We start from the raw sequence: 1,012 nt of genomic DNA, 5'->3' as shown, positions 1-1,012 counted from the left end.
TTTATGTGCCCTGTTGTCTGTGTTTTAGCTGGTCTTTGAAACAAACACCATCGGTTTGCTTTGGGATCAGAAGCACTTGCAATTGGGGAAATAACATAGAGCTGCTCCTGAGTTTAATTGTTTAATCCTACACTGGGTGGCAGTAAAAGCATCCATATTAACACTGAGCTTGTAGTGCAGTTAATGAGAGATCAGCTTTTGTATTCTGATGCTTATTTTAGAATAGTATTTAAATTAGAAATGAAATTTAACAGTGCTACATGCCATAGCAGTGATGAATATAAGCATATTATGCCAAAGAAATAAGCAATTCATTGTTATTAGAATTAGTAGTTGCAGTATTAGTATTAGTAGTAGTATGTAGATTTTAATGGGCCATTGAACACTCATGTTATGCTGTGGTAAAAAAAAAACAAACAAAAAACACACTGAAGTGTTTAAGTAGTATTTAGTATTTCTTTCAGTTAAAACAAAAACAAAAACGCAGGCTGTATACAGTGTAAGAAAGAAAAAAGTAAAAAAAAAAAATGTGAGCATATTTTGGGTCTTAGATCATTGAAAGACATTAAAGCCGCCCCTACGAATGACGTCTAAACTTGAATTTACTGGAACAACACAACATTTCTTCTTGCTAGGCGTGCCCACAGAAGTGACTAGGCCCCTGAAAAACCCAGATAATGGGCCCTCACAAGTTGTGATGTATTGATGACACCAATGCATGTGTGTTTGACCAGTAGCATTGGTGCTAGCATCCTGGCTAACAGTTACTTCATTTTGTAGCTGTAAAGAGTGTCAAGCTATTATTGGGTTCTCATGTTCAAATAATGTATTACTGCCACCATTTTAATCCTTTTTCACCAGCATCTCTGCCCATTTTTGCCACTGTTAACACTTTCTTGCAGCTCTTTAACCATTTTTCACAATTTTCCCCCTTTAAACCCAAATTTGCCACTTTTATCCAATGTGTTGCTTCTTTTCACCTATTTTTGCCACTTATTTTGACTGTTTTTTG

The sequence above is a fragment of the Cheilinus undulatus genome, linkage group 12, assembly GCF_018320785.1.
Source record: "Cheilinus undulatus linkage group 12, ASM1832078v1, whole genome shotgun sequence".
NCBI lineage: Eukaryota > Metazoa > Chordata > Actinopteri > Labriformes > Labridae > Cheilinus > Cheilinus undulatus.
Note: the sequence above shows the minus strand (reverse complement) of the source record.